We start from the raw sequence: 25,838 nt of genomic DNA, 5'->3' as shown, positions 1-25,838 counted from the left end.
AGGAATTTTCTTATCTATGACCTTGAGTTAGTAGCTTTAATATTTATACTAAGATTTGGAGACATTATGTATATGATTCTAAGCTTGAAGTATTTTTTGATCGTTAGAGCCTTAATTATCTGTTGACTGAGTAGTTAATTATGTGACTAAAGAGATAGTTTAATTTCTAGAGGACTAATATTTCAAACTTAGTTGTTAATTGAGTAAAGCTATTGTGGTGACCGATGTTTTGTGTAGGAAACCTTTATATTTATCTTCCCTTATGATTAGAGAGATGAATCCTTTTGGCTCAAATTAGAGATTTAAGTTTGGCTTATAAGGTTACTCTTAGTAGTGTGAGACTAAGTATGACTTGAGTAACGAATGGATTGTTGAAGGAAATTGGAGAAGCACAATTTTGGTGACAAGATATGAGGCTATAGGATAAGGTGATGGATAAGAGTTTGACTTGGGTGTAGATGGAGTGGTGAAATTAGAGATCTGATATGTATACCTAGTGAACTTACGCTTAGGTGCTTAATCTTTAGAGATGATCATAGAAGTAAAACCAATGTTGTAGCAGATGCCTTGATTATGATAACCTCTGGTATATCGTTTATGATGATTTAAGGGTTGGATTTGATTGAAGAATTTAGAGACTTATGCTTTGTGTGTGAGATTATCCTTAGGAGCATTGAATTGATTATGTTGAAAGTGACTAGTGAATTAATGGATGAGATTAGAGAAGCCTAGGAGTTAGAGCCTTTCTTAGAGAACCAAGTGGAAAAGATTGGTAGGAGTGTAGATAATTTTTTTGAGTAGAATCGATGTTATTTTGAGGTGCAAGAACAAATTTGGGTGCTTAGTAACCTTCAATTAAGAAAGATGATTTTAGAGGAAGGATATTCATTTAGGAGTTACTGAGATGTATCGGGACCTTAGGAGGATGTATCAGAGTGGTGCAGCGGAAGCATGGTGGCCTAAGGTGAAGAGAGGAGTAGAGAAATTGTATGCTCGTGTTTAGTATGCAAGAAGTCTTTTGGAATTTTGTAGCAGTTAGACGTCCCATTTTGGAACTGTAATGGTGAGTGGATAGACCTTAATTGTAGGTTTGTCTGAGATACTTAAGAGATCGATTCTATTTGTGTTTTAGTGGATAGACTCGCCAAGTTTACTTGTTTTACCTTTAGATATCCTTTGGTGAAATTGATAGAGTTGTACATCAATAAGGTAGTGAGGTTGCATAAGGATTAGAAAGTAAGAAGAGAGAAGTCTACCATTACAAAAATTTCGGGGACGAAATTTCTTAAAGGATGGGAGTATTGTAATACCCCAATTTTCAAAAAGGTTATTATTATTATTATTATTAGATGGTATTTGGTCATAATTATTTTAATAATTATAGAGGAATATTATTTTGTACGTTTTAAATAATTATTATTTTGGACAATTATTTTGTACGTATTAAATAAGTATTTTTATTAGCATTTTTAAATAAATATTTATATGTTTTAAGAGAAGGTTGATTTTATATGATATTTTGTTATTGAAATTATATTATTATATTTAGGGTCAGAAATATATTATTATTATAGAGAAAAAATATTTTATAATATACATGTATTTATTTTATTTAATTATTTTGAGGAAAATTAGAAGTGGGTTAGAAGAGAAGGAAAATGGGTTGGGTTGACCCAGTCCAATGGATTAATTTTAAGAAAGGAGTCAGGTGGTGTTAACCCTATCTGCCTCATTTGCGTTCTGAAGGGTTAGGGAAAAAAAAGAGGAGAAACAAAGAGCTCTAAGGAAGAGTACTCAGGAACGATCTTAGATCACACCAAGACCATTCATCTTCTGCTCATCCAGGTACGGGGAGATGGGTTTCTTCATATGTGAATATAGGGGTGTTCGGGTAGTGAGGGCAATCCCTAAGTCCCTCTAGGAACTCTATTTAAAATTCTGAACGATTATCTATGCAATCATGTTCTAAATTCTTAATTCATTTGGAAGAACTTATTTCTTGAATTGTCTTTGAATTCCATTGGGGCTTTCTTGTTAATTCTTTATCCTTAAATTTGATGACTTGAATTTTATGTGTTAAGAAGAGTTTAGATTTTTTTTTGTAAAACCAATGGAAACCAATTTTTGAGGCTTGAGATGTGTATGGATTGATTTGGAACGTATGAAGAATATAAATGGAGTTAAACTGAACCAACGGGGTGTAGAAGTAGTGAAAATTGGTAAAAACCTTGTTGAAACTCGTAAAACGCAGGTTTAATTTCACAGAGGGGAGTCTGGGCAGAGATTTGGGCGCTCAGCGCCAGTTTTGGGCGTCGGGCGTCGGAACCCCGACATACGTTTGTAATTTTGCGATATCTTTCTGTGTAGTTATCCAAATCGAGTGCCGTTTGTTTTGTTAGAAACTAGACATCTGGGGATACCATTGAGACACAAGAATCGTGTAAAAATATTAATATTTGATCAAGTTATTTGAGTTTCAATTTGAGCCTTCCAATCTGTGTGCGAACCACAACATCAATTTTTGTGAGCCCTGAATGGTAACCTAAACGACTTTATTAGGATTTGTGTTCTTCATGAAAGTTGTAGATATTGATGTTAGGATTCTAATGGAGTTGGGATCACTTAGAAAGGATATGTATATATCGAGTTATGGTTAAATTATTAACTGAATGTCATAGATATTGTGATGTGTGTGAAGAATTATGTGAAATTTGTGGTCTATGATGTTGATAACTTAATGATAGGTACCTAGCATGTGAGGATGATATTGCATGGATTGTTATTGACATGTGATGATGTTATATAATGGAGATGCATTAATTATGAGTTACGTGGGATGCATGAGTTGCATGAGACTTATGAGTTGCATGTGGTGCTTGAGAAGCCAGACGTGACTATATTGCATTGGACCCTGGGCCCAGAGAGGGGTTGAGACAGGGGGGACCATGACGGGAGGCATTCCATGCGTGGGCCGTTGGGTGTTTAACTGCGCAGCTCACTGGCCACATAGGGTTTAACGGTGGGTGGATTGTCTTTGCACGGGCCGCTGGGTGTTTAACCGTGCAACATACTGGCCCTGGGAGGGTGTGAGAACGGTATGCCCGCATTGGCAACAACTAAGGAAATTGACGAGGTACGCCCATTGTGCGGAGTGCCAAGTTGAGACTCTTAGGAGAGGAGATGTGTATGAGTATATAGTGAGCATGTGTATGAAAGCTTGTATGATTGAAAAAAAATGATGTTTGGTAATTATATGAGATGTATTTGTTGTTTATAGTTAATGATGATATTTTGGTGCACGGTGTGGGGTGGGAATTGGGTAGCTCTATGTTCATATATGATATTATCTATCTCTCACCGTCCTGCTTTTATGTGGTTTTCTTTTAGGTGAAGATGAATGCACTCATAGTGTTGAGTTCTAAAGGGAAAGGGTTCTGCTCTGATAGGATGTGACATTGGGGCATGAATTTAGGATGCTTTAGTTATGAATTGTTATTTGTCGTTTGAGGAGACTTATTTTTAGGAGTTTTATATTCACCTTATATTTGTAAATTCTGGATCCCTTTCATTTTTCTTTAGAGACCTTGATAATTTTCTTTTAAGAGTAAAACTTTATTATTATTATTATTATTATTTCTATTTATTTCAAGACTTATGAACCTATGAGTTTTTATTAAAATATGTGGACCCTTCTTGATGTTATATTTATTGAATTATTCTTATTGTTGTTACTTATCTATTATGGGGTAGAAGGGTGTCACATATCAAAATATGGATGTATGAATCAATCTCCCCGAAAATTATATATGTTTGGCTTAATTGCAGTTTTGATCTCTCAAGTATTACAATTGTGCAATTTTGATCCCTAAGATTTTAATTGGGTAATTTTAGTTCCTAAAGAATTGTAATTGTGCAATTTTAGTCATTTAATTTTTAAATGAACAATTTTAGTCCCTCAAATATCATAATTGTGCGATTTTAGTCTCTTTCATTAAAAATTTAATAATTTTAATATATATATATATATACAATATTTTAAAATTATATAATTATTTGTCTCCCAAGTGAACATATATTTTATTTATTATTACTAAATAAATAAAATTTATATATTATTATTTTTATAATATTACTAATAAACTAATATCAATAATATTATTAATATATTTATAGATAAACTAATAATTTGATAAATATAACTTATTATATATTACTATACTTTTACAAAAATATAAGTATATTAATTAGAAATATACATATCTTATCTAATATATTTATATTTTTGTAAAAATATATTAATATATACTAAGTTATATTTATCAAATTATTAGTTTATCTATAAATATACTAAAAATGTTATTGATATTAATTTATTAGCAATATTAAAATATTAATAATATATAAGTTTTATTTATTTAGTAATAATAAATATATATTATTTTCTACATTAACAAAAATTACAATATGCGTTAACTTAAATAAGCAAATAATTGTATAATTTTAAAATATTATATATATATATATATATTAAAAATTTAAAATTATTAAATTTTTAATAGGAGAGATTAAAATCGCCCAATTATGATATTTGAGGGACTAAAATTGTTTAATTAAAATTTGAAGGACTAAAATGGCACAACTTCAATCCTTTAGGGACTAAAATTACCCAATTAAAATCTTAGAGATCAAAATTGCACAATTACAATACTTGAGGGATCAAAACTACAATTAAGCCTATATGTTTTTATTACATATTAAAATTGAACTAATTGGTGTGAAACTCCATATATTCCATTATGAGTCAGTTATGTACGTCTTATTAACAATTTATAACCAAGTTTTCTATTCCAGTCTTATTAACAATTTATAACCAAGTTTTCTATTCCAAACATATTGAGAAACATATGTTTGACCTACATTGTCAACAAGTCCGTCTCAAATAGTCCACAAACAACATGTGTAAAGGATGAAGTTTTTATTTACATAATAAAATAATATTTAAAATAAATATTAATGGCCACAAAAAAATTATAAAATTGAAAATTATACCGAAAAATAAAATATTAATATATATATATATATATATATATATATAATGCATATTAAATAAAAAAGAAAAGTGCAATAAAAAAATAAATAATAAATAAAAATTATGCTTTGTGAGCAACTTCAATATCAACTAAAAAAATGAAGACTTACAAAAAAAAATTAAAAAATATATTAAATATGATGGTATACCTAACAACGAAATTAAAAAAAAATTATCTTTTCAATATCAGTTACAAAAATGAAGACCTACAATAAAAATACTAAAAGAAATTAAATATATAAGCTGGTGATATACCTAATAGATAAATCAAAAACAAATTTACCTTTTCAATATCGATCACAAAACAAAGATCTACAAAAGATATACGATAAAAAAATTATAAATATATAAGTTGGTGGTATAACCTATACAATGAAATGTGGACCAAATACTAATAAGCAAAGGAAGAAATAAAAAAAACTACTTCCAAAGTTACACGTGAATATCAGATACAAAAGGGACCTATAAGAAAAAAAAAATATATAAATAGTGTTATCTTAAACAACGACATCTAAAAAGTTACTAATAGTGAGGACAAAATCTTGAGATGACATATGTGGCTTGAGAGATGATTTTCTTTTATTAGAGTCGATGAAAGAGAAGAAATGTGAAACTGAGAGAAGTGGGGGACTGAGCACCGTATACATGGGAAGTAAAAAATAATTTACTCTCTTCCTTGGTGACACGTGTCACCATTTCATTGGAGCACATAACAAATATGACACTTGCCACCATCTTGTTGGACTATTGAGTGGCAACATGCATATGTTGCTGTACGAAATGGCACCACTAAGACCCATGCATTTCACGCATCTACAACAGAAAAACATGCCGGCCTGCCTACATGTGATATAGCTCGCAGTGGCATAGTTTTTTTTAATGAATTAATTACTTATATATTATCATGGTAAAAAAATTTTTTATACTTGTAATTAATTATATCTTTTAATTATGCTATGTCATAGTTATAACTAAATATATTTATAGTGATATGGCATAATTAAAATATATAATTGATGAAGTCATGCATGTGGCGCACTCTACAACAGTGTCACATGTTGACATTAATTAAATTTTTATTTTATTTATATACTTTATAATAATCAAAACATATAATTTTATTATATATATATATGTCAAATTAATTAATATGTAAAAACTTAATAAATTAAAAATGTAACGACCCGCCGTAGACCGTCACATCAATAACCAATATGACAACTAAAATAAAATAATATATAATAAAGAAAATAGAGCAAAGGCTAGTCATACTAGAGTGTAAATATACAATAACATATAAATTATTTCCATAATATAAAACATAATTTTATAAAAGAGTCATCATTCTTAAGGTTATATAATCATCTAAAAAGATAATGAATGTACAACATTATGAAAACATCAAAAGGGACACCCTAAGTGTTGGTCAAGCTCTAAGTCTAGCCACTTCTCAAAAGCAGCTACCCAAAAAGACTCCTTGTCATCCCAAAGCCTCACACCTGATCTGCTCCTCCACATAGTGAGATCATCACAGTCCACATCATGGAAAATATAAGGGTTATCACGTATAAAACCAACCATAGTACAACATAATGAAATATCATTAAATTAGATATTCATCAACAGTATGTATCCATACCAAGGAAATGAAGACATTATAACAAGTCATTTCCATGCCAAATGTGAAACCTCGCAGTAGGATATTTTCTTTCCCTCTCCCTGACCTTCACTCACTCAAACTCTCTTTCACTCCCCGTACTCACTCTTTTGCCTTGGATTTTCTTCCGTCTTGCTGTCTCAAGGTGGAGGTGCTTAGTGGGTGCTGACCTTGTTGTTGAACCGTGTAGATTGTGAGCCGTTTCCCCTTCTTCTCCGACTCTCTTCTCCTCCGTTCCCCATTCTTTGCTTCCCGGAGCTCGGATTCTTGCACCGAGGTAAGGGAAGTTAGTTTTTGTTGTGGTTCGGCTGAAGATGAGTCTAGCAAACTCATTTGTTGATTGATGATTGATTATTTTTGGCTGAGAATTTATAAGAGTTGAGTTTGGGGTTTTCGAGGTTTTTGAGAAATATTTCGGAAATTCTTGATTTGTTGTTGCATGTATAAAAAGATGGTATTTTTGAGCTATTGGATGAAAATGTGGTACTTTGAACCGTTTGCATGTGGATTTTCTGTTGATTTTTGCAGGTTTTGGGCAAATTTTCAAACTTGGAGGAGTTGCTGCTGAGCTTCGCGCTGGGCGCTGTTCTTCGTGCTAGGCGCATGACCACCAGGGGGCTCCATTTAGGCAAGCCCGCCGGGCACAAAGGTGTGTGCGCCGGGCGAGCTTGAGAATGGGAGCCTCTGGATGGCCCATGCCGGGCGTGACTTGGACCTCGCCGGGCACGATAGCAGTTGTGACATGTTTTGGGGTTTCTAGTGCTGCGCTAGGCGCGAGTTTGGTCTCGCTGGGCGCGGAGGCTCCTTGGAAGTCTCTACCATGGGGGTGCTGGGCGCAATTCAAATTGCGTTGGGCGCGAGACCTTGGTAGGTCTCTGCCTTCCCCACGCTGAGCGCAGGTTAGGCCATGCTGGGCGCGTGAGACTCCTTGGAGTCTCTGCCTGGGCATGCGCTAGGCGCAAAGCTGAATTGCGCCAGGCGCGTGAGAGCCTTGGGCTCTCTGGTTGGGTCACGCCGGGCGCGAGTACTCTTGCGCCAGGCGCGCTGGCCCCTGGTGGTCTCTGGTTGAGCCACGCTGGGCACAACCATGAGTGCGCCATGCACGTATGATGATGATGATTTATATGCTGATAGTTGTTAAACCTTGCTGAAATTTGTAATAGATGTTGTTTTATGCTGAACGATTAGAGGATAGTGTTGAGACATGATGTTAAGCTGTAATAGATGTATATTGTTGTGCTGAGCTAGGCTGTGATTGATGATTTTCAAATGCTGAATTATATTATTGTTGTGCTATAGAAAGTTAAGCTGAGTAGTGAGTAGTAAGCGGTGTTGAATACTACTTAGTTGTGTTGTACTTTGAGCTGTGTTAGCTGTGCTGTAAGTTGTTTGAGCTGTGTTGTGCTGTGTGCTATATAATGCTGAGCTGTATGCTGAAATTATAGCCGCTATGTCGGTGCTGTTATTGCCACTAATGTGGTGCTGTTATTGCCACTATTGTGGTGCTGTTATTACCGCTAAGTCGGTGCTGTTATTGCCACTAGGCAGTGCTGATATAGCCACTAGAGTGGTGTTGTTGTTGCTGCTTTGTAGTGCTGATATTGCTGCTTTGTGGTGCTGATATTGCCAAATACTGTGGTGTTGTATAAGCTGATTGATGTGCTGATAGTTGTAGTTGTTTACGATTCATATTGTTATATATGTATGACGATTTGTTTTTACTAGCTTACCCTTTGTTGTCTCCATGATGTTTGGACTGCAATGATCATACTATGTATGGGAGCAGAGTAGGGATAGGTCGGTGGCTGTGGTGAGTCTTCTGCTGGAAGGTGGATCTGATCTGTTAAGATGTTTTTTGTTTAGCTACTCGGTGTAGTGGCTTTTGTTGTATTTTTGTACACTTTAACTCTATCCAGACTTGGACCTTGTATATGTATATATTCTAGACCCTATATGTATACACTTGTTCCTTTCTGTGTGGTGTTTCTAATGTGTTGTGCAGTGTGTAGTGACCAGCTGGGTCGTTACACTTTAGTGGTATCAGAGCAGTTCGAGTCTAGTGGACACTCTTTGGGGGTGGTCCCTTTAGGCTTTTGTTGTGCTGAGCTCTGTGTTGTGTTATCTTGTTGTGTTGTTTACTATGTTGATTGCTGTGATGTTTTGTTGTGTTGTTGATTGTTGTTTGGTTTAGTTATTGTATACTAAAGATGCTGTTACATTTGTAGACAATGACTAGAACCAATGAGCAGATAGCTCGTGCCATGGAGATGATGGTTATGGCTATGCAGCAGCAAAATGCTTATTTTGCTAGAGCGGAGGTTGATAGAGTTGTAGCTGGTGCAGCAAGGCCCACGGGGTCACAGGATAGCCAGGATCTAGCTGAGTTCTGGAAATGCCATCCTCTATAGTTCAAGGGAGATGCAGATCCAGAGGTAGCTGACCACTGAATTTGTGAGCTGGAGAAGATTTTACAATGCTGGGGTGTTCTCAACAAAGGAGGCTGGCATATGCTGTGTACATGCTGGTTAGGGAGGCTGAGCATTGGTGGAGAGGTACCCATCACATGCTGACCGCCAGAGGGGTGGTTGTTGACTGGGAATGCTTCAAGAGGATGTTCCTAGAGAAGTACTTCCCTGAGAGCGTGAGGCAAGCCAAGGAGGCTGAATTTATGCGGTTACACAGGGAGGGATGACAGTTTCTGAGTATGCGATGAGATTCGAGCACCTGACTCATTTTTATTCGCAAGGTATAGTTGAGGCCTGGAAATGCAGGAAGTTTGCTGAGGGTCAGAAATATGATCTGAAGAGAGTGGTGGTGCCTATGGCCATTGTAGACCCCTAAAATTGTCCGGGTCGGAAATAAAGCTTGAAGACTCTCGAAGACTGAAGGATAATCAGCCAGAAGGACTCCTCGAAGGCCCTAGGAGGGTTCTCTGTAGGTCTAGAGGTCTTAGAATAGCTCAAAATAAAGAAGTGGAGGGAAAAAGCCCAATACGGCCGTACTGAACTTAATACGGCCGTATTGAAGCTTCAATACGGCCGTACTGAAGTCAGTACGACCGTATTGACACTTCAATACAACCGCAGCGAACTCAATACGGGCGTATTGAAATTTCTGAACTTCAATACGACCGTATTGAACTTCAATACGACCGTATTGAAGTTCAAAAATTTCAATACGGCCGTATTGCCCCTGTAGGCCGTATTGCGCCTATTCCCTATAAATATGACGTCAATTGGACGTCATTCCACACTTTTTCACTGAGTTTTGACTCCCTCCTTGAGTATTCTGGGGTTTTTGAGCAGTGTTCTGCCCTAGAAATCTCTCTGGGAGTCGATCCGACGAAGTTCTTGAGCCCCGAGCCATTTTGCTTGAGGATCGAACCTAGTCGAGGGGAAATCTTTTTGATTCCCTTAGTTAAAATTTTGTTCTAGGAGAGCGAGGAGCGGGCTTGTAGAGCGAGGGAACGCCAAAACGCTTCCCAGTTCTTTGCAATATAAAAGCACGCTTCAAGAGGTTTCCCTTCAATCCTTCCTTTTACTGCTTTCTGTGTGCATATTTAAAACTGTCATCATGTAGATAGTCAATTTATAATTGCTTAGAATAAATAGGGGTAATTTAGTAATTTTATACTGTTCTTTTAAAAATAATCTGTCATAGGGAACCCGAAAGGGGCGCCGTGGGGTGCTAACACCTTCCCCACGCGTAACCGACTCCCTTACCCAACTCTGGTTGTAATGACCAAAGTTGATTTTTAAATCAATTGCCTTATCCCTTTTTCCAATGTTTTGAGTAAAACATTGGTGGCGACTCCACGAACCCTCCTTTTGCGAAAACCACTAATCCATGGACGGTCCCGCTTGGGATTAATATGGATTGGTGAGCCTTTTAATAAAATTGCTCGTTTGACGAGGTCTCAGTTTGAGAATAAGTCATTCTAGCAATCCACATTTTTAAAACAAATAAAGAGTCCAACCATCCTTCGCGAATGCCGAAAGTCCGTTTCGGGCCGGTGGCGACAGATGGCGACTCCACTGGGGATGCCTCGAGAGTCAGTCCCATTTAGTGACAGATTATTTTTAACAAATAATAGTTAAAAATTACTTTATTACCCCTTGCTTGTATGATAACATGATTTATTATATGGCTTTAAAATAACTGTTGTATGTTTAAATTCCGCAATTGTTTGAAATAAAAACTGCACACAAACCTTTGCACACAACAGTTCCCTCTATACCCGGGGGCATGAGTGATTAACCATAGGGAGTGGATGTTAGTACGGCCGGTTGTCGAATGGGTCTATAGGTGCCCGTAGACCGTTGTCGGAAAACATCACTCAAGGTGATAACCATGAACTTGAGTCCGACGGTGCGTTGGAACTTTCCATCGACCTACGACGAAAGGAATTGGGTCCCTATAATGGGGGCACCTTGGGGGCCTTTGACCAAGTGAGAACAGTTAGATCCTCCTTGAATATGCACTTTTCTGCAGGAGACCCCTACCTCGTAATTTGCTCGTGACTGCTCGTGGATGAGTGAATTGTTTGTGTAAATGCTTATGTGCAATTGTTTGTGCATTAATAAATAACCTCGTGATAGGGTCTAAAAATAATCCCCATGCATAAAAAACCATGACATGAGAGGAAAGACCATGTGTGAAAATATAATAAAAGTGAGGAGCATGTACATCATTACCAATAAGACATCATGCATACATTTTAGGATCACCAATACCTCTTGACATGAGTGAAAGAGACCCATGACTATAGAGATTCTCCGTTGGGGAGAAATCATAGATAAAGAAGGGTGGTAAACTTCCGTCTTAAAAAGGCAGCGCCTTAAAGATGGAGGTTTATCAAGCTCATGTTAAAGAGTGTATTCATTCCATAAAATAAACTAACTAAACATTCATTTTAGAAAGTGGCTGGTCATCTCTCTGTCCTTACGCGCGCACGGAAAATCAAGAAAATGGAAGCATTGGAGGAGCAAAACAAAAAGCTCACAACCGAGCTTTCACAGCTTAAAGAGCAGATGGCGCAAATGATGGAACTCATGCGTCATCACAACATCCATGATTCTCATCATAGTGATCATGGGTCCCATCATGAGGGAGAGGAGGAAGAGCATGAAAAAGATCCTCCAAACGCCGTACCCCTTGGGGCAGGAATTATAATAAAAGAGCCCGAGGTCTCAAAGGAACAATTCCATGCCCTCGAGGATCGGCTAAGGGCTATGGAGGGGCATGACTTTGACATTAAGGATGCCGCCGACATGTGTTTAGTGAGGGACATTCAATTCCCTCCTAAATTTAAAGTGCCAGATTTCCCAAAGTACGTGGGATCGACTTGCCCTAAAAGTCATCTCACCATGTACTGTCGCAAGATGGCTGCATATGCCACAAATGAAAAGCTCTTGATCCACTGTTTCCAAGAGAGCTTAGCTGAAACCGCGCTCAACTGGTATATGCAGCTAGACGGAAATCTAGTACATACATGGAGGCAGTTGGCCGACGCCTTTCTCAAGCGCTACAAATACAACATCGACCTAACACCCGATAGGTCTGATCTTCAAGCCTTGAGTAAAAAGAACGATGAATCCTTCAAGGCGTACGCCCAACGTTGGAGGGAGTTGGCGGCACAGATAGAGCCCCCGCTGTCGGATAAGGAGACGGTGTCCTTATTCATCAACTCGTTGACTGGTCCCTATTACGATAAAATGATAGGGAACACAACGACACTCTTCTCGGACATCATCACCATAGGAGAAAGGGTGGAACAAGGACTTAAAAGTGGGAAGCTGGCTAAGCCTTCCCAATCATATGAAGCTAAGAAGGCCTTCGGGAAGAAGAAAGAAGGAGGAGTCAACGCTGTAACCATTGCTCCGTCTTCTTCCGCTTCGAAGTCAGGAAAATCGCAAAACAACTCTGTGAAGAAGTTTGATAGACTTCCGACCACTTATAGCGATCTCCTGCCGAAGCTAGTGGAGGCGCGTCTTATAGCTTACATTCCACCAAAGAAGGTGAATCCACCCTACCCCGATTGGTACAATCCACAAGACAAATGTCTATACCACTCGGGGGCACAAGGGCATTCAACGGAGAACTGCCGAGCTCTCAAGTATAAGGTCCAAGACCTTATCGACGCTGGGTGGGTCACTTTCGATTCGACGGCGCCCGACGTGAGCAAGAATCCTCTACCGCAGCAGGAGTAGAGAGAAGGGCAAGCCATGATAGGGCCCCTCCACATTTTTTCTTTTAGGGACTCACGATCAGTACCCGAGATCATGAGGACCTTTTCATGTAAATAAAGGGTTTTGTACAGTTTTACACTCATATATCAATAAAAAGGCATTTTTCACACATTATTCTCGCATTTTTGTTCTATTCTCTCTCTCTCATTTATATTAATAAACTCTAAACCTAAACAGAACCAATAAATAATTATGTCTGTGATTGCTCGCTCTGACCGGGATCCGAAAGCCGAGGGTGAATGGGTTGAGTTGGACAGTGATGAGGAGACCATCTCTCCGGATCTGCAAAGACTGCTAGATCAAGAAGCTCGTCTACTCCAACCGAATCAAGAAGGATTGGAGACCGTGAATTTGGGGCAGGGTCAAGAATTGAAAGAGGTCAATATTGGGACCCGTATCAGTGATGGAATAAAAACGCAATTAATTCAATTATTGAGGGAATACAAGGACGTATTTGCATGGTCGTACCATGATATGCCCGGGTTGGACTCCAACATTGTCGAACACAAGTTGCCCTTAAAAGAGGGGTTTCGACCTATTAAGCAAAAGCTTCGACGAATCAAGCCCGAGTGGTCGTTAAAGATTAAGGAGGAGGTAGAAAAACAATTGGACGCGGGATTCTTGGTTGTATCCCAGTATCCCGAATGGCTTGCTAACATTGTGCCAGTCGTCAAAAAGAATGGGAAGGTTAGAGTGTGTGTTGACTATAGGGATTTGAATCGTGCCAGCCCAAAGGACGATTTTCCCTTGCCACATATTGATACACTCGTGGATCACACCGCCACAAACACACTCTATTCCTTTATGGATGGATACTCGGGGTATAATCAAATCAAGATGAATATAGAAGACCGCGAGAAAACTTCTTTCATTACACCCTGGGGAACTTTCTGCTACAGGGTGATGCCTTTTGGACTTAAAAATGCGGGTGCCACCTACCAACGAGCGATGGTGACGCTATTCCACGATATGATCCACAAAGAAATTGAAGTATACGTGGATGACATGATCGCAAAGTCAAAAGACGAAATGGACCACATCCAATATTTGAGAAAATTATTCAATCGGCTTCGTAAGTATCAGCTTAAGCTAAACCCGGCTAAGTGTACTTTCGGAGTTCGATCGGGTAAGCTTCTTGGGTTCATCGTCAGTGAAAAAGGCATAGAGGTGGACCCCGATAAAGTAAAGGCAATAATGGAAATGCCTCCTCCTAAAACTGAGAAAGAAATTAGAGGATTCCTCGGCAGGGTGAACTACGTCGCAAGGTTCATCGCACAGTTGACTGACACGTGCAAACCGATATTCAAGCTGTTGCGCAAGAATCATTCCGAAACTTGGGATGAGAATTGTCAACGAGCTTTTGACAAGATCAAACAGCGCTTGGCCAATCCACCAGTATTGGTGCCACCTGTCGAGGGAAGGCCATTAATCCTCTATCTGACAGTGCTTGATGAGTCCATGGGAGCCGTGCTAGGGCAACAGGATGAAACTGGAAAGAAAGAACAAGCCATCTACTACCTGAGCAAAAAGTTCCTTGATTATGAAACCCGCTACACGCCATTAGAAAAGACTTGCTGTGCGTTAGCGTGGGCAACACAAAGGCTCAGGCAGTACATGATAAGGCATACTACTTGGTTGGTTTCCAAAATGGACCCAATTAAGTACGTGTTCGACAAACCAATAATCACTGGGAAGATTGCCCGATGGCAAGTGCAATTATCAGAATTTGACATCATACATGTCACACAAAAGGCCATCAAGGGTAGTACCTTAGCTGATTACCTAGCACACGGGCCGACCAATGACTATCAATCCCTTCAGGATGATTTCCCCGATGAACATATAATGAGTATACAACATGAAGATCCTAAGGACGATGCGTGGACCATGTATTTTGATGGGGCCTCCAACATGCTTGGACAGGGGATCGGGACAGTGTTAATCTCCCCACAAGGAAAGCATATCCCTCTAACAGCAAGACTCAATTTCGACTGTACAAATAATATGGCCGAATACGAGGCTTGCGCGTTAGGAATCCAAGCGGCTATCAACAATGGTATCCTCAAACTCAAAGTATTTGGAGATTCGGCTTTAGTCATCCATCAGCTACGAGGTGACTGGGAAGTCCGAAATCCTAAACTGATACCATATGTTGAGCATATCAAAGATTTGACACAATTCTTCCAAAGTGTCATCTTTGAATACATTCCAAGGGAGGAGAATCAGTTCGCTGACGCCCTTGCTACACTATCATCGATGTTCGCCTTGGATAAGGAGCATGAAATGCCCATCATCAATATCCGGCGGCACGATAAGCAAGCGTTTTGCCTACTGATAGATGAAGCTGTTGACGATCATCCATGGTTCCATGACATCAAACAATATCTGTCAAAAGGGGAATATCCTGATATGGCCAGCGATAATGATAAAAAGCATATCCGAAGAAGGGCCATGGGATTTCTGTTGATTGGAGAAACCCTCTACAAAAAGAATTATGACTCGGTCTTGTTGAGATGTATAGACCAAGTCGAAGCTCAAAATGTAATCAAAGAAATACATGAGGGGGTTTTTGGTACCCATATTCCCGGGCCTGCAATGGCTAAGAAAATCCTCAGAGCAGGATATTATTGGTCGACCATTGAAAAGGATTGTTACCAATACGTCCGGAAATGCCACAAGTGTCAAGCATATGCCGACAATATTCATGTCCCACCAACGCCACTCAATGTTCTGGCTTCACCATGGCCATTTGCAATGTGGGGCATGGATGTTATTGGACCCATCGAGCCAAAGGCATCCAATGGACATAGGTTCATCCTTGTGGCCATTGACTATTTCACCAAATGGGTAGAAGCGGCATCGTATGCTCATGTGACCCGAAAGGTGGTAACATCCTTCATCAGAAAAAATATCATATGCAGATACGGTATTCCCGATAAAATCATCACTGATAATGGATCCAATTTGAACAATAAGATGGTGGAAGAGCTGTGCAAAGAGTTCAAAATCCAGCACCATAACTCTTCCCCATATCGACCAAAGATGAATGGGGCAGTCGAGGCAGCCAATAAGAATATCAAGAAGATAGTACAAAAGATGGTTGTCTCATTCAAAGACTGGCATGAGATGCTACCCTTCGCTCTCCATGGTTATAGGACTTCAGTACGTACATCCACAGGAGCTACTCCATTCTCCCTTGTTTATGGAATGGAGGCAGTTCTGCCGGTCGAAGTCGAGATACCGTCTCTGAGAGTAATCATGGAAGCAAAACTTTCCGAGGCAGAATGGGTTCAAAGTCGATACAACCAATTGAACCTTATCGAAGAAAAACGACTGAACGCCATATGCCATGGTCAAGCCTACCAAAGGAAGATCAAAAAGGCTTTCGACAAAAAAGTCCATCCTCGAATCTACCATGAGGGAGAGCTGGTGATGAAGAAATTGCTACCAGCTCAAAAGGACAAAATCGGAAAGTGGGCCCCAAATTACGAAGGACCATATGTGGTGAAGCGAGCTTTCTCCGGAGGAGCATTGATTCTCACAGACATGGACGGAGAAGAACTTCGATACCCAGTCAACGCTGACGTGGTAAAGAAGTATTATGCTTGAAGACGTTGCTTGCATCAGCCCGCTAGGATGAAAACCCAAAAAAGGGCATCCTAGGCAAAAGTTAGGGCAAAACAAAAAGCCCGCCAGTACAAGGGTACTAGGCAAAACAAAGGCAAAATTATCCCCGCTAGGATACGTCCTAGGCAAAAATTAGGGGCAAAAGAATAAGATGCAAAAAGTAAAGCAAGCAACGATCACTTGAACCGAAAACCGAAAGGCGGTTCAAGTGACAATCTTCTAGAAGCAAGCGTCTTGCAGTATCTACACTCCTGGCTCAGGCATCTCACCCGAAACAACTAGGGAAACGGGAAGAGCAGCAATTACAGATATAATTGTTTAAGCCAAAAATGTATAGCCCACCTTGGCCAGCCATTCTTCAGAAATTCCCTTTGTAAATCTTTCTGTATAAACATTTGTGAATATCAATAAAATATCCATTTGTTTCTTTTCTTTCTTGACCTTGTGATTATGCCTTTAAATTGATGTTTCTAAAAATTGTACGAAACTCCTAATAATCGGTCAATAAAAGAAAATTGGAGGGGTTCCTATAAAATCCATAATCTCCTGCATAAAGGCTCACAAAAATACTCCCTCGCGTCAATGACAGAAAGTCCTCCAAGAAGAAGAGGATAGGGAGAGCCACTCACTTTTCTAACTAAATGAACAAAAATAAAAAAATGTATTGCATTTGTGCATCACACACACATTAGTTGCACATTTAAAGACCTTATCATGAGGCAACTGCATAAAATAGAAAAATAGAAAATTGCTTGTGTATGACAGCAGCAAGCAAAATACGAAGATTCAGAAAATCAACAGCATCATACAGAATAATTGAGCCTGGAGAGGCTTGCCGAAAGAATACTCTCAAAATAACTGAGCCTGGAGAGGCTTGCCGAAATAATACTCCTTCAGAATAATTGAGCCTGGAGAGGCTTGCCGAAAGAATACTCTCAGAATAATTGAGCCTGGAGAGGCTCGCAGAAATAATACTCCCCAGAGAAACCTCAACTCACGCTCTTGGACTCAAAATCCCCAGCAAGAGCTATCAAAGCAAGATCGACGACATTCCCAATGGAAGCACGATCACCCAAGCAGAATATCCAAGTCAAAGGACTTAAACTTCCTCAGTGAAGATAGCTCTCCAACTCGAGTGTCGAGTGAGGCTAAGCCTGTAGAGGCTTCCTAAATAATACTCTGGGATACATAAGGTCCCCAAAATCCCCAGTCGCCTACTCAAAAGGCATCCCTGCAGAAGGAGAAAAAATAAAAAAATCAATAATCATTCCCCAAGCGGAATCTGGCTCTCAGCCAATCATTGAACGTCAAGCTGATACGCCTAACAGAAGAGGCTAATCAAAATCAACGACAAAATCCCCCAGTGGATAACAGCCTACACAGAGGCAGCAAAATCAGAAAACCAAAAGAGACACCCGAACAAGGATAACCGGGATACTCCACCAACGTCGAAAGGACGTCAGCCAATCATAAGGCACCGCTCGCATCAGAAAGAGCATCTTTGTGTCTGCATCCAAAGGAATCAGAAATTCCCCAGTGGGCACCAACTACGCAATGGAAAGTTGGGACACAAGAACCTATGAGTAACCGCACATCCCCTAGACGGATCCCTGCGTTATCCAGCCCTTAGTGGCACAAAATCAAAAAACAACCGTCGAAGCAGCATCGTGGACTGTGGAGACAAAATCATCACGGATCCCTAGAAAGGAGATATTCACGCTACCCCCGTCGTCACAAACACGGAGGTATGCAGCTTCCGGCTCGGGCAATGAGCGAAGCTATCTCTGGAAAAGGGGTACTCGCCGCTTACCGTTGTCACAAAGGTACTTAGTTTCCGGCTCAAACAAAGAGTGAAGCTAAGCCTGGAGAGACGGTACTTACAGCTTCCAGCTTGGGCAACAAGCAAAGCAAGGCCTGGAGAGGCAAAACTCACACTGCTCACCGTCGTCACAAAGGTGCTTAGTTTCCGGCTCGAACAAAGAGCGAGACTAGGCCTGGAGAGGCGAAACTCACACTGCTACCGTCGTCACAAGGATACTTAGCTTCCGGCTCGAACAAAGAGTGAAGCTAAGCCTGGAGAGGCGGTACTCAACCATCAGCGTCATCAGAGGCGCGTTGATGTCCAACTTCCGGCTCGGGCGTCGAGTGAAGTTGACCTTGGAGAAGGTAAACTCAGCTACCGAGGATGTCAGAAGCGCCGAGGTATGCACCCACCTGGAGAGGCTACTCAACATTTTCCCACCGGAAGACGCTACAAGTCAGAAGGTCGGCACAATACCCGGACAATTGGGTCAACTCCTTTACTTGTCAGCCGATACACCAAGAGGCCGTCCGACTAAGTAAAGGGGGGGCAGCTGTAGACCCCTAAAATTGTCCGGGTCGGAAATAAAGCTTGAAGACTCTCGAAGACTGAAGGATAATCAGCCAGAAGGACTCCTCGAAGGCCCTAGGAGGGTTCTCTGTAGGTCTAGAGGTCTTAGAATAGCTCAAAATAAAGAAGTGGAGGGAAAAAGCCCAATACGGCCGTACTGAACTTAATACGGCCGTATTGAAGCTTCAATACGGCCGTACTGAAGTCAGTACGACCGTATTGACACTTCAATACAACCGCAGCGAACTCAATACGGGCGTATTGAAATTTCTGAACTTCAATACGACCGTATTGAACTTCAATACGACCGTATTGAAGTTCAAAAATTTCAATACGGCCGTATTGCCCCTGTAGGCCGTATTGCGCCTATTCCCTATAAATATGACGTCAATTGGACGTCATTCCACACTTTTTCACTGAGTTTTGACTCCCTCCTTGAGTATTCTGGGGTTTTTGAGCAGTGTTCTGCCCTAGAAATCTCTCTGGGAGTCGATCCGACGAAGTTCTTGAGCCCCGAGCCATTTTGCTTGAGGATCGAACCTAGTCGAGGGGAAATCTTTTTGATTCCCTTAGTTAAAATTTTGTTCTAGGAGAGCGAGGAGCGGGCTTGTAGAGCGAGGGAACGCCAAAACGCTTCCCAGTTCTTTGCAATATAAAAGCACGCTTCAAGAGGTTTCCCTTCAATCCTTCCTTTTACTGCTTTCTGTGTGCATATTTAAAACTGTCATCATGTAGATAGTCAATTTATAATTGCTTAGAATAAATAGGGGTAATTTAGTAATTTTATACTGTTCTTTTAAAAATAATCTGTCATAGGGAACCCGAAAGGGGCGCCGTGGGGTGCTAACACCTTCCCCACGCGTAACCGACTCCCTTACCCAACTCTGGTTGTAATGACCAAAGTTGATTTTTAAATCAATTGCCTTATCCCTTTTTCCAATGTTTTGAGTAAAACATTGGTGGCGACTCCACGAACCCTCCTTTTGCGAAAACCACTAATCCATGGAGGGTCCCGCTTGGGATTAATATGGATTGGTGAGCCTTTTAATAAAATTGCTCGTTTGACGAGGTCTCAGTTTGAGAATAAGTCATTCTAGCAATCCACATTTTTAAAACAAATAAAGAGTCCAACCATCCTTCGCGAATGCCGAAAGTCCGTTTCGGGCCGGTGGCGACAGCCATCACTGAGTTTCTGGCCTTAGTGGAGAAGGCGAAGGTTGTTGAGCAGTTGGAAGGTGGTAACCGTGCTGTGAAGACTACTGAGGGACCAGCTGGGTCCAACAGAGGTGGGAATCAGAGGAAGCCATATGATAGACCCCAACCTCAACAAGGGGGTCCTGTTATTAGGCAACCTTCTGGTGCTGCTGGTGGAGGTAGACAGGGTGGAGGTGCCACTCTAAGATGTTACAGGTGTGTTGGGCCCCATTTTGTTAGGGATTGTCCACAAACGGAGATTCGGTGCTTCAAGTGCCATCAGATGGGTCATAAGTCGGCCAACTGTCCTGCTAGGAGTAGACCAGAGAGGGGTGATGCTCAGAGGGGTGGTGCTCAGAGAGGTGATACTCAGAGGAGTGACAGACCCACTATAGCTGGTAGAGTATTCGCTTTGACTTGGGCTGAAGCTTCCACTTCCTCAGATCTTGTGAAGGGGAAGGGTAGAGCTGTTGGTAAGGATGTGATGATCCTTTTTGATTCTGGTGCTTCTCATTCATTTATATCATATGCTTGTGCTGCTATGCTGGGTGTGCCTGTGTGTGATTTGGGGTTGAGACTGCTAGTGTCGACGCCCGCTTCTGCTTCGGTAGTGGCTTCTTAGTTGTGTGCTGGTTGTCCGATTGTGGTGAATGGGAAAAGTATAAGGTGAACTTGATTTGTTTACCTTTGGTGGATATTGACATAATCTTAGGGATGGATTGGTTGTCTGCCAATCGCATTCTTATAGATTGTGCCAATAGGAGGCTGATCTTTCCTCAGGAGGAAGATGAGCTGTTGATTTCAGCTGGCCAAGCTGAATCATTACTGAGAGATGGAGCAGATTGCTGTCTTCTGCTTGCTGCTTTGAGTGTGGAGACCGAGAGGGTCATTGTTGAAATAGATGTGGTAAGAGACTTTGCTGAGGTGTTCCCTGATGAGGTGCATGGGTTGCCTCCTGTTAGGGAGATGGAGTTTAGCATTGACTTGGTTCCAGGTGCGGGGCCAATGTCGGTGGCTCCCTATAGGATGGCTCCTGCTGAGCTAGTTGAGCTGAAAGGTCAGTTGGAGGACCTGTTGGAGAAACAGTTGGTGCGATCGAGTGTATCGCCGTGGGGTGCTCCTGTGTTGTTGGTGAAAAAGAAGGATGGAGGTAGTCGACTGTGTGTTGATTACCGGCAGTTGAACAAGTTGACCATTAAGAACAAATATCCACTTCCCAGGATAGATGACTTGATGGATCAACTGAGGGGAGCATCTGTGTTTTCCAAGATTAACTTGAGGTCAGGCTATCACCAAATTAGGGTGAAGGAGGGTGACATACCGAAGACTGCCTTCAGGACTAGGTATGGTCACTATGAGTATGTTGTGATGCCGTTTGGTGTGACCAACGCCCCTGTAGTGTTCATGGATTACATGAATAGGATCTTCCGGCCGTTCTTGGATAAATTTGTTGTGGTTTTTATTGATGACATCTTGATTTATTCAAGGACCCCGGAGGAGCATGGAGAGCACTTGTGGCTGGTGCTAGAGATTTTGAAGGTGAAGCAGCTGTACGCTAAGCTTTCAAAATGTGAGTTCTGGTTGGATAAGGTGAAGTTCTTGGGACATGTGATCTCAACTGAGGGGATTGCTGTTGATCCGACTAAGGTGGAGTCGGTGTTGCAGTGGGAATGTCCAAGGACTGTCACTGATATTCGAAGCTTTGTGGGATTAGCGGGTTACTATCGAAGGTTCATTGAAGGATTCTCTAAGATAGTAGCGCCTCTGACCCAGCTGACGAGGAAGGAGCAGCCGTTCATTTGGACAGATGCCTGTGAGCGAAGTTTTGATGAGCTGAAGAGGAGGTTGACTACTTCTCCTGTACTGGTGTTGCCGGATTCTAGTGAGCCCTTTGATGTGTATTGTGATGCTTCTCATCAGGGTCTGGGGTGTGTGCTGATGCAAAACAAGAAAGTAGTGGCATATGCTTCAAGGCAGTTGAAGAACCATGAGAGGAATTATCTCACTCATGACTTGGAGTTGGCAGTTGTGGTGTTTGCCTTGAAAATATGGAGGCATTATTCGTATGGTGCTTGGTTCAGTGTCTTCAGTGATCACAAGAGTCTGAAGTACTTGTTTGATCAGAAGGAGCTGAACATGAGGCAGAGGCGGTGGATGGAGTTTCTGAAGGATTATGATTTCCAGTTGATGTATCATCCTGGTAAAGCCAATGTTGTGGAGGATGCGCTGAGTAGGAAATCCATCCACATGTCGAGTATGATGGTGAGGGAGCTGGAGCTGGTTGAGGAGTTCAGAGATTTGAATCTCCATGTGGAGTTAGCTCAGGATCACATTAGTTGTGGGATGATTTTCATAACTAGTGAGTTCTTGAGGCAAGTTGGACTTAAGCAGTTACAAGACGTTGAGCTGGTGAAACTTCTTGGTTTGTTGGGTACCGAGAAGGCTATTGGTTTTGAGCTGGGAAAAGATGGAATCTTGAGGTTTAAGGGCAAAATTTGCCTACTTCAGGATGCTGAGCTGAAGAGAGTTGTGTTGGAGGAAAGGCCACAAGAATAGACTTAGCATACATCCAGGTATGACTAAGATGTACCAAGACCTCAAGAAGACTTTCTGGTGGTCTGGTATGAAGAGGGAAATAGCTGAATATGTGGCGGCCTGTCTGACTTGTCAGAAGGCGAAGGTTGAGCATCAGAAGCCGAGTGGGTTGATGCAGCAGATTGAGATTCCAGAGTGGAAGTGGGATAGCATTACTATGGATTTCATTGTGGAGTTGCCTAGGTCAGCTAGGAATAGTGATGCTATCTGGGTGATTGTTGATCGGTTGACCAAGTGTGCGCATTTCTTGCCTGTCAACATCAAGTGGTCCTTGGAGAAGCTGACACAGTTGTATGTGAGGGAGATAGTACGGTTGCACGGGGTGCCTTCCAGTATTATTTCCGACAGAGATCCGAGGTTCACTTCTAGATTTTGGCAGAGTCTACATCAAGCCTTAGGCACGAAGCTGAAGCTGAGTTCTGCTTATCATCCGCAGATGGATGGTCAGTTAGAGAGGACAATCCAGTCCTTGGAAGATTTGCTGAGGGCTTGTGTGTTAGACCACTTGGGTAGCTGGGAGGAGGTCCTACCGTTGGGGGAGTTTACTTATAATAATAGCTTTCATGATAGCATTGGGATGTCGCCGTTTGAAGCCTTGTATGGCAGGAGATGTAGGACTCCTCTATACTGGTATTAGGAGGGTGAGTCAGTGGTTGTGGGACCAGAGCTGATCCTACAGACTACTGAAAAGGTGAAGTTGATTTAGGAAAGGATGAAGACTGCTTAGAGTAGGAAGAAATCTTATGCTGACAAAAGGCGTAAGCCTTTGGAGTTTGCTGAAGGGGAGCATGTGTTTTTGAAGGTGACTCCAACTTCTGGTGTGGGTAGAGCGCTGAAGGCAAAGAAGTTGACACCGAGGTTTGTTGGTCCCTATTAGATCATACAGCGTGTGGGTCCAGTTGCATATCGGTTGGCTTTGCCCCCGTCTCTTTCAAACCTACACGATGTATTTCATGTATCACAGCTGAGGAAGTATGTTCATGACCCTGGTCATGTGGTGGAGCTGGATGATGTGCAAGTGAAGGAGAACCTGACTTTTGAGAAGTTTCCAGTAGCTGTGGTTGGTCATAAGCTGAAGGAGTTGAGGGGCAAGTCCATTGCTCTGGTGAAAGTGTTGTGGGATACGGATACTGGTGAGGCTATTTGGGAGGTGGAGCAGCAGTGCAGAGAGCGGTATCCCTTTCTTTTTCCAAGTAAGTCTATTTTCGGGGACGAAAACTCTTGTTGCTGGGGAGGTTGTGAGACCCCGCAACAGGATATTATCTTTCCTTCTCCCTAACCTTCACTCACTCAAACTCTCTTTCACTCTCCGTACTCACTCTTTTGCCTTGGATTTTCTTCCTTCTTGTTGTCTCAAGGTGGAGGTGCTTAGTGGGTGCTGACCTTGTTGTTGAGTCGTGTAGATTGTGAGCCGTTTCCCCTTCTTCTCTGACTCTCTTCTCCTCCGTTCCCCGTTCTTTGCTTCCCAGAGCTTGGATTCTTGCACCGAGGTAAGGGAAGTTAGTTTTCGTTGTAGTTTGGCTGAAGATGAGTCTAGAAAACTCATTTGTTGATTGATGATTGATTATTTTTGGCTGAGAATTTATAAGAGTTGAGTTTGGGGTTTTCTGGATTTTTGAGAAATTTTTGGAAAATTCTTGATTTGTTGTTGCATGTACAAAAAGATGGTATTTTTGAGCAATTGGATGAAAATGTGGTACTTTGAACCGTTTGCATGTAGATTTTCTGTTGATTTTTGTAGGTTCTGGGCAAATTTTCAAACTTAGGGGAGTTGCTGCTGAGCTTCGCGCTGGGCACTGTTCTTCGTGCCGGGCGCGTGACCACCAGGGGGCTCCATTTAGGCAAGCCTGCCGGGCAAAAAGGTGTGTGCGCCGGGCGAGCTTGAGAATGGGTGCCTCTGGATGGCCCACGCCGGGCGTGACTTGGACCTCACCGGGCGCGATAGCAGTTGTGACATGTTTTGGGGTTTCTGGTGCTGAGCTAGGCGCGAGTTTGGTCTTGCTGGGCACGAAGGCTCCTTGGGAGTCTCTGCCATGGGGCCGTCGAGCGCAATTCAAATTGCACTGGGTGCGAGACCTTGGTAGGTCTCTGCCTTCCCCATGTTGAGCGCGGGTTAGGCCACGCTGGGCGCGTGAGACTCCTTGGAGTCTCTGCCTGGGCATGCGCTGGGCGCAAAGCTGAATTGCGCCAGGCACGTGAGAGCCTTGGGCTCTCTGGTTGGGTCACGCCAGGCGCGAGTACTCTTGCGCCAGGCGCGCTGGCCCCTGGTGCTCTCTGGTTGAGCCGCGCTGGGCACAACCATGAGTGCGCCGAACGCGTATGATGGTGACGATTTATATGCTGATAGTTGTTAAACCTTGCTGAAATTTGTAATAGATGTTGTTTTATGCTAAACTAAGTTGAAATCAATGAATATGTTGTGCTGATTAGAAGATAGTATTAAGACATGATGTTAAGCTGTAATAGATGTATATTGCTGTGTTGAGCTGGGCTGTGATTGATGATTTTCAAATGCTGAATTATATAATTGTTGTGCTATAGAAAGTTAAGCTGAGTTGTGAGTAGTAAGCGGTGTTGAATACTACTTAGTTGTGCTATACTTTGAGTTGTGTTAGCTGTGCTGTAAGTTGTTTGAGCTGTGCGGTGTTGTGTGTTGTATAATGCTGAGCTGTATGCTGAAATTATAGCCGCTATGCCGGTGCTGTTATTGCCACTAATGTGGTGCTGTTATTGCCACTATTGTGGTGTTGTTATTGCCGCTAAGTTGGTGTTGTTATTGCCGCTAGGCGGTGCTGATATAGCCACTAGAGTGGTGCTGTTGTTACTGCTTTGCAGTGCTGATATTGCCGCTTTGCGGTGCTAATATTGCCAAATACTGTGGTGTTGTATAAGCTGATTGATGTGCTGATAGCTGTAGTTGTTTACCATTCATATTGTTATATATGTATGACAATTTGTTTTCACTAGCTTACCCTTTGTTGTCTCCATGATATTTGGACTGCAATGATCATACTATGTATGGGAGCAAAGCAGGGATAGGTTGGTGGCTGTGGTGAG

The sequence above is a fragment of the Cajanus cajan genome, chromosome 3 (assembly GCF_000230855.2).
Source record: "Cajanus cajan strain Asha chromosome 3, NIPB_CcT2T_4, whole genome shotgun sequence".
Lineage (NCBI taxonomy): Eukaryota > Viridiplantae > Streptophyta > Magnoliopsida > Fabales > Fabaceae > Cajanus > Cajanus cajan.
Note: the sequence above shows the minus strand (reverse complement) of the source record.